Source organism: Pithys albifrons, chromosome 16, assembly GCF_047495875.1.
Source record: "Pithys albifrons albifrons isolate INPA30051 chromosome 16, PitAlb_v1, whole genome shotgun sequence".
Lineage (NCBI taxonomy): Eukaryota > Metazoa > Chordata > Aves > Passeriformes > Thamnophilidae > Pithys > Pithys albifrons.
Window position 1 is genome coordinate 1,030,594 of NC_092473.1, and position 11,938 is coordinate 1,042,531.

The window sequence follows — 11,938 nt, forward strand, 5'->3', positions numbered from 1 at the left end:
CCCATCCCATTCCATTCCATTCCATTCTATGTTGCAGAATAGATAAAGTGCTTCATAGTCATTGTGGCAGCACTTAGAACCAGGAAATTCCCTCAGGTTTGAGGAGATATCTGGACCAAGTTTGGGACCTGGGCTGGGAAACTGATACTTTTATAATGCCACAACCCTTACACTGGTGTTGGCCAAGTTGTGCCTCTGCAGCCTGTGCCGTGCTGAAAAACTTATTGCTGGAAATGAAATAGTTCCTGTGGTTCCATCCTTGACCAGAAACAGCCCAGTGACCACTGTCAGCTGGAATTTGGAGTCCACAGCGGAGAACATAATGTAGAGACCCAAAGTTTGATTTCCTATGTCCCTGCTTCTAATTCTGTTCTCCAACCTCAACTGGAAAAAGTGCCCTTCCAAAATGCCCTGGAAGTGCCTCCACATTGCTTTTGTCCAAAAATGAAGACTGGGCTTCCAGTTGCTGAAGGACTCAGGTTGTTGTTGATTCTCATGGCTGAGCTGGTGATGACATGTGTGTCTCTGTTAGGGTGGCTATGGCTGGTGGCCTGGAGCTTCCAATTCCTTGGTTTATGGGAATACATGGGGAGTACTCCAAGCAGATTTCCACTGGAAAGACTCCAGTTTATGCATAATTTAGTAAGAAGCTCCCCAAAGATTTTTGTTCCCATGGTAAATTTGTCCAGAGAATCTCAACAGGTATTGCAAAAACTTAAAAACTCAGGCCAGGTGAGGACAGTGACCCTTCTTGGTATCTAAAAGGGGAGTGAGTGGTCTGTAAGTACCAAGTTTTTTCCAGCCCTAGAAATCACCTCTTCAAACACAATTGAATGGGATGAGTGGAGGAAGTCAAGGGAAGTGATGGCTCCTCTCTGTTAACCATATGGTTTCTGCTTCAGAGGAACAGTAAAACAACAGCAGTTCTCATGACTGTGATGTCCCATCAGCACCAAATCCACCCAGGATGAAGGATTCAGTGTGACAGAAAGGAAAAGAGGGGAGAGGAGAAGGGGGAAGATGATACGCATTGGAGAAGTGGGAACAGCCAAGTTGTCCCGCCATGTCCTCAGGGCCTGACCCATTCCTTGGCCCTGAGTAGTTGGGGTGGTGTTGGGACTGCTGCTGCCCCTTCCCAGGCCAGCTCTGGTCTTGGACAAGCCCATCTCTCCATCCCACCCCACTGTGGTGCCATTACTGATAACACCACCTTGCTGGCATCATTAATGTTTCTGGAGAGCTTTGAGGTTCTTGGCTTGGGAGGGCAAAGGGTTCAGTGGGTGTCTCCACGGAGCAGTGGAGGTGCCACCACACAGTAGCCCCTTGTTCCCTCTCCCAAGACCATTGAGGACTCTCAGCTTTGTGGAGTTAACGTGTTGCTGGTCTTCGCCCCTGTTGCTGCTGCCTTTCCCCACTCTCTCTCACTCCCCCTTCCCCTCTCCTCCTCCTCCTCCTCCTCCTCCTCTCCCGGCTCCGTAGCAGTTTCCTCGGGAGTGTTCAGCTAGCTGACACATTTGCCACAGATGGATGGTGCACACGGAGACAGCTGTCACTCCCGATTTGTGGCCCACTGCGTGACAGCAGGACTGATGCCTCCTGAAAGGCCGTCTCAGGGAGCACATGCACTCTGACATTCTTCGAGATGAGCCCTACAGACACCTCTCAGTGGACCTCAGGAGGAGCTGGCAAGCGAGCCCTTCCCGCTCCCCCTCCCCGGAGCAGCCTGCAGGCTGGAGGAAAGCAGCCACTCTGGTGTGCACACACACACAGGCAGGGCCAGCCTCCGTGGGTAGTTCTGTGCCACCACTGCTGTGCCAGGTCCCAGCCCGGCTGTTTGCTGCTGCTGCTGGTGTATGAACTGAGGCGGCTGCAGATCTGCAAGAGGGAAAGGTCACCAGCAGAGCTGCTCTTTTCCCCTTTTCCGCCTTTTTAATTGCAGGAGGGAGGGATAAGGGCTCCAGCTTCATTCTGTCGGAGCAGCTGCCTCCAGCCTCTAGAGTTCCTGTGTCACAGCAAAACCTGATAGACTTTGCAGCCACAGCCCCACCAGGCCTCTCTGTCTCCTCCATCACTGGTGGTGGCCTCCTTCCCCCCCACACTGGTCTCCATCCCCCACACTGGTCTCCATCCCCCATGCTGGTCTCCATCCCCCACACTGGTCTCCATCCCCCATGCTCGACTCCATCCCCCACACTGCTTTCCATTCCCCATGCTGGTCTCCATCTCCCATGCTGGTCTCCATCCCCCATACTGGTCTCCATCCCCCGTGCTGGTCTCCATCCCCCATACTGGTCTCCATCCCACACACTGGTCTCCATCCCCCACACTGGTCTCCATCCCCTGTGCTGGTCTCCATTCCCCGTGCTCGTCTCCATCCCCTGTGCTGGTCTCCATTCCCCGTGCTGGTCTCCATCCCCCGTGCTCATCTCCATCCCCTGTGCTGGTCTCCATCCCCTGTGCTGGTCTCCATTCCCCATGCTGGTCTCCATCCCCTGTGCTGGTCTCCATCCCCCATGCTGGTCTCCATCCCCCATGCTGGTCTCCATCCCCCATGCTGGTCTCTATCTCCTGTGCTGGTCTCCATCCCCCATGCTGGTCTCCATCCCCCATACTGCTCTCCATCCCCCATGCTGGTCTCCATCCCCTGTGCTGGTCTCCATCCCCCACACTGGTCTCCATCCCCCATGCTGGTCTCTATCTCCTGTGCTGGTCTCCATCCCCTGTGCTGGTCTCCATTCCCCGTGCTCGTCTCCATTCCCCGTGCTCGTCTCCATCCCCCATGCTGGTCTCCATCCCCCATGCTGGTCTCCATCCCCCATGCTGGTCTCCAACCCCCATGCTTGCCTCCACTCCATCCCCCACTCTGGTCTCCATCACTATGACCCACAGAGATACATGGAAATCCTGGCAGGTGTTTCCCCCCACCTCATACATGGGGCAGGATGTCCTGACAGCTCCCAGGGAGGTCGCTCTCACCAGCCTGAGGTGACCTGCAGAGGTAAGGCTGACTTAGGGAGGGTTGGCTCCTTGGAGAACAAAGCTCTCTACCCTTAACTAGGCTCAGGCTCATCATTTTCAGGTCCCAGCCACACATCCCTGTCCTAAGCATTGACATGTAGACACCTGAGTATTCAACCCTGAGACCTTCAACAAAACCCTTTGATGGGACTTTCAGGTGGACAGACAAAGCAGAACAGAGGAAATAGTCTTTAGCTCTGGACAGAAGAACAAAATTCTCCAGATGCCAGACTGCATGGGAATGGGAATGGCCCTTCCTGTGGTTTTCAGGGGGAAAATTTTCCTTACAGAGAAGAGATAGGTACAGCTCTTAATTGTCCATCTGACTTGTGGAAGGTTGTAGTCAATGGAATAGGTTTTCTCAAAAGGAAAAAGTTTGAACCAGACCTAGAGAATATCATCTGAGTCCCTTTGGAAATTACCTGAGATTTCCCCACCTTCTTCATGTCTGAGTCCTGCCCTATGGGACACAAGAACCTGGTGACTGAACAAGGTTATGAAAAAAGTCCTTCTGGTAAGGTCTCTGGGTGGTCCTCAATGGTGGAAAGCCAGGGGGGAGGACACAGGCAGAACAAACTTACATGAGACTCCTCTTAGATACTCTCCAAACTTTCAACCAGACATAGCTGAGGGACTTCAGGAGCCAGGAAGGATCCCTGTATTCAGCAATTCCTGATGCAGTTCCTGTCCCAGCAGTGAGGTCTGCCCACCCATCCCCTTCCAAAGTCTTTATGAGCCATTTAAGTGCACAGGAAGACTTACAGAATTCAAGGACATCAGTTCTCCTAGTTGCTTTGACCCCTTGACTCCTGTTCCCAACCCCCCAGAGCAGGCTGAGTCTGTTGAGCAGCTCTCAGGTGTGATCTGTGTCAGGACTCAACTTTCCTGGGTCCTTCAGCAACAGGAATGGTGTCTGCACCAGAGTTTGAGCTGAAAGTGTTGCCTTTGAGCTTCCTGGCTGAATGCGGCTCTGTTACCCAGGCAAGGACACCTCCAGACTGGTGGGAGCCATGCCAAGGTGGCATCAGTGTGAGAGGAAGGTGTTCAGGTGGGATGGGGATCCTGGCAGAGGAGATGGGGCACTTCCCCTGCTCCAAAGCTGGGAAGGCGCCTCTGTATGTGGCAAAATATTAACATAAGTGTGGATCCAGCAAGAAACTCTACCATCAGAATGCAGGTCAAGATTGCTGAAAGTCACTGAAGACCTCAGGAAGAGGCTGAAAGGGACCCATCTGCAGCTGAAACTAAAGAAAAAGGAGCAGTGCCATTTCCTCTTGATCAGGGCACCCCAGAAGGGGAAAGAAAGAACTGCTCTGTCACTGGAGCCTGCACTTTTCCATCAGGCCATCTCTAAGCAGGTGGGACTATCCAGGTCAGGAGCTCCCAGTAGGGCTGTGAGACATGGGCCTAAGTGGTGACTGTGCCCCTCAGCTGGAGCAGGAACTCGGGGCTCTTACACAGTCTCAGGAGGTTCTGGTCTGACACAAGGCAGCGTGTTCCTGGAGATGGGTGGTCCAGGGCAGCATCCTTTACCCTGACACAGCTATCTGACCTGAGATTGGGAAGACCAGACATACTGGCATTGCCATGGGCCCACCTACAGCAGCATCACAAAACTCCAGAACATGCTGGGACATCAGAAATAATTGTGTTTGTGAGAACATGGCACTCTGGGGAAATCTTGGTCCATCTGCACAAAGCATGGTCAGACCAGGCACTGGCCTTTCCAGGACTTTCCCTTGGAGACCCTCAGAGTGATGAGGGCTGGTGAGGCTGAGCTTTAGCAGGATGGATGAGTGAGGTCCAGGGTAGGAGACCTCAATTCAGCCCACCTCTGGTGAACCAAAGACAGGAGACACAACCTCTGCTAGAGCCCTGGAGGCAGCTTTGGGTGCCACAGTATAAGATCTAAAGCTGTTAGAGTGCCCAAAGGAGGGACACAAGCATAAGAGGAAGTCTGCAGCAGAGTGGCTGAGAGCACTTGTTTTTCAGCCTAGAAAAGAGGAGACTGAGGTAAGACCTCATCGTGGGCTGCAGTTTCCTCATGAGTGGCAGTGGAGGGGCAGCTCCAATCTCTGCTCTCTGTGACCAGGGGCAGCACCCAGGGAATGGCTGGAGCTGTGTCAGGGCAGGGTCGGGTTGGATCTCAGGAAAAGGTTCTTCCCCCAGAGGGTGGTGGGCACTGACCAGGCTCCCCAGGGCAGTGGGCACAGCCCCAAGGCTGCCAGAGCTTCAGGAGTGTTTGGACAATGGGACAGGGACAGGGTGGGATTGTTGGGGTGTCTGTGCAGGGCCAGGATCCTTGTTGGTCCCTTCCCACTCAGGATATCCTGTGATTCTGTGACTCTGGTTCTAGATGTCTTCTGCCCAGACAGACCCTACAGTGCAGACAAGTCACCAGCCTGACCCTTGGCCCTTCAGCTCCTAAGGTGTTATGAGAAAATATTTGCTTACAGCCTCATTGGGCTCAGACCCACATGCCGTGTATTCAGATGGTCCTATCAGATGTCACCTCAAAGTCCAATTCCCCCTGTTTGTACCAGCTGGAAGTGGAGGATCCCTCACCCGTGGTCATACCCAAGATTCCAGAATTGTTTCTGTTTAGTGGTGCAGCACAAGGCTGTTTTTTCGTCAATATTTTTGAGGGAGATAGAAAAGCAGGTCAGAAGAAGATGCAGGTTTGCAGGCAGGATCTGAGACCTTGGGAGCACATTGTCAGTCCAGTCAGGGTTGGGATGTTTGGGAAGGGAGCAAACAAAATCTTTTATGAAAAATTCTTACATGTTGAACAAACAGCAAATGACAACATTAGTAAAACAAAACACTGCATTCATAATTAAAACAGGAACCCACCTTTGTGGATAAAAAAATTACCCCCCTGTGCTGCATGTGACCAAATTCATCAGAAGACATCAGGCTTCAAGGAAGACTCTGGTTTGGGAGGGATGTCACTGCCTTGTGCCCCTTTCTGAGGACAGGCTCTCTTGGCAGGGAGGCCAAGGCTTTCCCAGAGGAGCTTCAGCCAGGAATGTCCTGCCCAAAGCAGGAGAATGACATGCCCTGCTTGAGTCCCAGCCAGGAGATCAGGAGGGGAGTGGAGAAGCAGGACCAGCATTTTGCCATGGGAAGGTGGTGGGATGGTGGCAGTGGTACCAAGGGCTGAGAAGACATCAGGTAAAATTTGGTGGAGAAAGTGGTGGAACAGGAATTTCTACAGCCCCTGCTCTGCACAGCTGGCCAAGTGGGAGGCCAAGTGGGGAAAAGGAAGAAACTGCAGCTTCTGTTGGAGAAATGTCTTCAAACCATCAGGACATCTGGCAGGACAGGAGGTCCAACCCACCTGCCTGTCCTTGCCATCCCCACTGCAGGGGTAGCTGGTACCCTCCCACATGCCTGCAGCTCCACACCATCCCCTCTCCCCTGAATGGGTGAAGGCGGCATCCCAATCCCAAGCACCACATGGAGCTTTTCCTGGCCAGCCCCCCACTCCAGGAGATGCCACCTTAACAGCTTTCCACTTGTGTGGTGGCCCTGGTGCCCCAGGACCTGGTCTCTGGGCATGTTTGGGGGAGGATGGTTGAAAAATCCTGGGAGTGCCCCACCCCTGCCCTGCCTGGCAGGACCAGGGGCATCACTGGGGAGGGATAAATATCTTGTGTTGGAGAGCTGCAGATGGATGGCAGCATTTGGCAGAGAAGCCTCAGCCCCTCACCTGCTCTGAGGTGAGGCAGGAGCGGGATCAAGGTGAAGGCGCCTTCACATCTCACCAGCCTTGAACAGCAGATGAAAGGGGGCACTGGGAGCCAGGGATAACAAAAGGAGAATGGGGAAAGTTCGAGTCAGACAGGGATTTCTGGCTGGTGGGTTTTCCACTGAGAAATTCTCTCTGCCTCTTTCATGGTGATGAAGATCCTTTTCAATTTTTTTCTTCCCCCTTTCTCTTCTCCTTTTCCTTTTCCTCTTTCGCCAGGCTGATAGCTGGGAGCTGTGGAGCATGTGATGCATCTTCCATATAGGGGCAGGAGCAAAGCAAGACCAACTGATGGACGCCCTAGGGCCAGACTTGCAGACAATATATAACCTACTGCATGATCTAAAACGCTTCCCACTTCCACAGAGTGAACATCAGGCAGAGCGGAGCCGCAGCGAGGGAAGAGGAGTCCTCTGTGCAGGTAAGTCCTCCTCGTCTCCTCCTCCAGGAGGGTGTTCCAGGGAGGGGGAAGGTGCGAGGGACCCGCTCTGTGCCCAGCTGTTGTGCAGGCAGGAGTGATGGAGCAGTTATTTGCTGTTATTAGTGGGGATTTTTAAAGCGTTTTTGGTGCCAGCGGAGTTCAGGACGGTGGTGGAGAGAGTGGGAGATGGAACCTGGCAGAGCCCAGACTCAAGCCCTGTCCCTGCAGACACCGGTGCCGTGAGTGGGAGAGCATCCTGGGCCAGCCGATGTTCCTTCGCTCTCACTAATTGCTGTCCAGGTTTGCCTGGGCTGCGGGAAGCTCGCGGCTCCTGCCCGGCTGCTCTCCGGCATCACCGTCCCATCCCACCCGGCCGCGTTGGGGCCCCTTTGCCTTTGACAAACCAGCAAAAGGAATAACCAAACAACTTTAAAAAGCACTTTTGCACATCCCACTTTCTGCCTGCAGCGCCTGCCCGGCTGCCTTCACATTCCTGCGCTAGAATTCCCTTTGCAAGGGAAACTGTTCCCAGCCGGGACTGAAGGGGGAGGCGGGCTGGAGGCAACGGGGTGGGAAACGCAAAACAAAGTGTGCGGGTCTGTGTGTGTGGGTGTGGGGGGCCTGCACAGCCCCCCTGCGGCGATGTCCCTACGCCACATATCCCGCCCAAGGAGGGGGACCAGGCTTTGTGCTGGAGATGGTTTGTGTCCTGCTGAAAGGAAAACCATCCTAGCAACAGCCCCGTGCTCTGCAGGGCCTCGCCGAGTTTATAGCGGGCTGGGGGTTGTTTTCTTTGGGGTATCGACTGATGAGGATGTGGGGATTGAAGAATCCTGCCTGTGTTTGGGGCTGGGGAATCTCCATGAACTCCCAGATTCTTGGACAAGACCTGGCTGCCCCAGGCAAAAGGGCTGCTGTAATTGTAGTCGGGATAAAGAGGGACAAAATCATTCCAATGGATGTTTTGGGGTATTTTGGCTTATACAGCCCCAGCAAGTGCACAGATGATACAACTGCTCTGTGTGTACATGGGGGAGGCCAGGCTGAGGATGAGACCTTGCTCTGTGCCTCAGTTTCCCCATCCATGCCCTTCCCCTTGCCAGTGCTGCCTGTCAGCCCCGGGAGGGCGCAGCGATTGCCGCGGTGCCCCCGCGCACGTACCAAGGGGTCAGCCCAGGGGAGCGACAGAATCCAGCCACTGATCAGAATTAAGATTGCATTTAGACAGGGGAACTCTGAGAATCTGCAACACGAAGGCAGAGGCACCTCTGAGAGCAGAGCCGGCTCTGTGGGGTGGCAGGGGGGTGGCCGAGTCCCCACAGCACTGCAGTGGGATGGGGGTCACCATGTCTGTGGGCACCCAGGCTCTGGGCATGGCTGCAGCTGCCCGTCCTCAAGGCAGTCATGAGCGGACCCAAGGTCGATGCCCCCATGACACACGGGGCCAGGGATGTGCTGGGGGGCTTGGCAGGATTCGAGGGTCTGTGTCTGACGTCCTGCCAGGTGGTCTGTGATTTGGGTCAAACTCTCTCTCTGCTGTCATGAGCTTTTCCTGCGTGAGAGGGCAAATCTGATGGCTCTCACAGTGGAGCATCTTTGGGATCAGGAAGTGCAGGAAGAGCTGGCAGGGGGTCAGGGACCTTGGCTGGGACCACAGGGAACCAGAGGAGAGGACACCTCATCCCCTCAGCTCCAGGAAGGGGACAGCTGATAGACCTCTGAAAACCCTTCCTGGTGGCAAATGCTCTCAGATTTGTGCCACTGAAATGAGAACAGTGCGACCCCTCTCCAGCTTTTCTGAGCCCACTTGGTTGTGCCTAACCCCCAAATCCCAGCTGTGAGCAGAGCATGGAGCCGTTCCCTCGATGCAGGAATCAAACAAAATCTCAGCTAAATCAGGCAAAGGGATGGCCAAGAAGGTCCTGCCAGTGTCCCCATCCCAGTGCCACTGCCAAAGCAGGAGGTCCCCAATGCTGTACATCAATCCCCAGCCAGAGGGAGAAGCAAAGATGGCAGAGATTTTTTCCCCCTCGTGGGATCAGATCATCTCCATATCCCCTTGGGGTTTTTTTCAACAATTTCTCCTCTTTCATCCTTCCCAAATTTTAAGCTTGGGACAAATTTCAGGGCACTTTCAGCCAAGCTGAAGTCTTAAATCAGCCCTTCCTGTTCTCCCAGATCCCAGACTGGTTTTGACCAGCAGTGCTGGTTTTTGTTTTTGGAGGGGGGACATCAATAGCATCAAGCATCCACTCCAACACCATTCCTTGATGTTCCCACTCTCGATGAGCACCATCTGGAGAAAGTTTTATCCCTGCAGGGTCTTATCCTGCTCTGGGATGTCTTGGTGACACCTACAGCCCCCACACAGTGTGGGGACACTGCCTGTATGAGCCCACCAGCCCTGCTGGGACCAGACCAAGCGCAGCTCCAGAACTGAGACAGGACCCGCTCCTGCTCTCTTGCCAGCATCAGCTCCTGTTGGACCTGGAGATGTCTCACCTTGCCTTTTTTGGTCTGGGAGGTGGGTTGGGTTGCTCACCTTAGTGTTTGGTTACCCACCTTGGTCTTGGTCGCCCACTCTGGTATTTGGGCTGCGTCTGTATTTGCATCAGGCTTGGGTTCATTATTATTTGCAATTATCGTTATTTCTTATCAGAGGTGTGGGGCTGGTGGGTGAGTTGATGGGTACAGAGGGCAGGGCTGTTGGTGTTCCATGGACCCTCCTTATGGTCCTGCAGAGCTTGGGAGGAGCCTCCTTTGCATCTGGGGCGAAAAAGGACTGACCCCAATTCTGACGTGCCATAAGGATCAAGTGCAAGCCTGGATGGAGGGAGCCATCTCTGCAGGGACTGCAGAGGCATCCGATTGCTCTGCAGCACGGGCTTCTCTGGGATCCAGGGTGGTTTCCTGGGCACGACATCAGCCACCCCATCCCAAACCAGGTGCAGGCACCGAGCCGGGCACCGGCAGCGCCAGGCAGGGCTGGCAGAGGCAGCGGGACTGGCACAGCTGTGTGGCTTTCAGAGATGCTTGATCGATAGCTCCTTCCTCACACTCCCCCCGCTTCCCCAATCCCCACATGCATTTTTCATGCTAACCCCTCCTGGGCAAAGGCTGTCTGTGTAGGAAAAGAAACAGAAAAAAACCACAAAACACAACAAACCGCAACCAAAATCTACTTTTGTTTCTCTGGTCTCCAGAGATTGTTGTAGTTTAAGGGCCAATCTATAGATTCAGGGCTGGGAATATCTTTGCTCCATGAACAAAGAGGGATGAAAAAGCTCCCCGGGGCTTTTCTTAACCCTCTTCAGCTTGGCCCGGAGCTGGAACAGGCTCCGTACAGCAATGGTTCTAATAGTGCAACACGGTGTGGGCAAACTGGGAAGGCTGGAAAGGGGAGCAGGGCTCCTCTGCAGCTCTTCCTGGGTTCACAGCCCTCCCATGATATGCTGGATGCTGTGGGCAGCAAAGGGGATCCCTCCTGGGGGTGCAAAGGGTCTCCAGGGCTCTCCAACAGCTGCAAGTCAACGTCCAAAAGCTGAGCTGGGTACAGGGTGATCCCAGGTCTCAGAGGCTGGGAAGGCCAGCGGATCCCTGGGCTGGTCCTGCCTGGCCCTCAGGAAGAGCTCAGATGAAGATTTGGGTATTTCCCAGAATGACGAAGGGCAGTTTTTAGGGTGAATCCCCTTTTTCTGTCTCTTGCTGTCCGTGAGGGGTGTTCCCTTTTTGCTCCCCATTTTTGGGTGGCACCAGTAAGGCCGAGCAGCACCCCCCAGCCCCTCTTGTCCCGGTCTCCCGTGGCTCTCCCCTCCATCACCGGCGCCAGCCCTGCCTGTGCAGGCAGTGACGAGAGCCCCGGGCAGCCTTCAGCCTGCGGGGGCTGTGCTGAGGGACCGATCCCAGGTGACGGCCCAGCACTTCTGGGGATCCCTCCAGACCCACACTCTTCACTGCACCCCTGGCACCCCACTCTGGGCACTGCTTCAGCCTCACTGCCTCGGGAGCACGTTTGTGCCCGTGGCACCCGGGGCCAGACCCCTCTCTTGTGGGTTTTCCAGCAAGGACGTTCCAGCAGCATCCCCAAATTCCCGTTATTTCCCTGTGAAGCCGATGGCTCCCACAGCCCCGCAGCAGTTTCTCTGGTCCCTCAGGAGCCCGAGTGGCGTGGGCAGAGTGCGGGCAGAGAGCAGGCAGAGAGCATCCCCCGCAGCCCGAAGTGCCGGGGCCGCGGCCGCACCGAGACGGCGTGTCCGGGGTCCAGCGCACGGGAGCGCTTCCCGCTCCGCCGGCGAAAGGGCACGGGCCAGAAATAGAAGGGGGAGGAGGACGCCGTGACCTTTCCAGCAGCCGGTGACGAATAAAACTTTCCGGCTACCTGTAGGAAGGCGCAGGGCTGGTTTCATTATCGGCTCGTCAATGGACAACGTCCCCCGCGAGCAGGACAGGCAGAGCCGCGGCGCCCGTGGGGATTCCCGAAATGAACCCTTCGGTGCCGTGATCCGGCGGGTGTGCCGCTGCCGGAGCTCTCAGGGTGCTCCCCGAGCTGAGCAGGGCGGGAGGAGGGGATGGCAATTGCCACTGACACGAGCAAGAGGACAGGAAAAGCCACCTCTCCTAACATGCTCCCGGGGGTGCTTTGGGCTGCTCCGCTTGGGACGGGGCAGGAGGGGATGGATCCTCCGTACTCAGCCATGTGCACAGTGCAAGAGGGGCCGGGTCCAAGACGTCTCTAAAGACCCACCTCG